The sequence below is a fragment of the Epinephelus lanceolatus genome, chromosome 12 (genome assembly GCF_041903045.1).
Source record: "Epinephelus lanceolatus isolate andai-2023 chromosome 12, ASM4190304v1, whole genome shotgun sequence".
Classification (NCBI taxonomy): Eukaryota; Metazoa; Chordata; class Actinopteri; order Perciformes; family Serranidae; genus Epinephelus; species Epinephelus lanceolatus.
The window spans coordinates 44660105-44660784 of record NC_135745.1 but is presented as its reverse complement, the minus strand read 5'-3'; positions in this window follow the sequence as shown (position 1 = coordinate 44660784).

Below are 680 nucleotides of genomic sequence, written 5' to 3'. Positions count from 1 at the left end.
ACAGAGCTGTGAAAGAGGAGCACAGAGCTGTGAAAGAGGAGGACAGAGCTGTGAAAGAGGAGGACAGAGCAGTGGAGGAGCACAGAGCTGTGAAAGAGGAGCACAGAGCTGTGAAACAGGAGCACAGAGCTGTGAAAGAGGAGGACAGAGCTGTGAAAGAGGAGCACAGAGCTGTGAAAGAGGAGGACAGAGCTGTGAAAGAGGAGCACAGAGCTGTGGAGGAGCACAGAGCTGTGAAAGAGGAGCACAGAGCTGTGGAGGAGGAGCACAGAGCTGTGGAGGAGGAGCATGGAGCTGTGAAAGAGGAGCACAGAGCTGTGGAGGAGCACAGAGCTGTGAAAGAGGAGCACAGAGCTGTGAAAGAGGAGCACAGAGCTGTGGAGGAGCACAGAGCTGTGAAGGAGGAGCACAGAGCTGTGAAAGAGGAGCACAGAGCTGTGAAAGAGGAGCACAGAGCTGTGAAGGAGGAACACAGAGCTGTGAAAGAGGAGCACAGAGCTGTGAAAGAGGAGCACAGAGCTGTGAAAGAGGAGCACAGAGCTGTGAAAGAGGAGCACAGAGCTGTGGAGGAGCACAGAGCTGTGAAAGAGGAGCACAGAGCTGTGAAAGAGGAGCACAGAGCTGTGAAAGAGGAGCACAGAACTGTGGAGGAGGAGCACAGAGCTGTGAAAGAGGAGCAC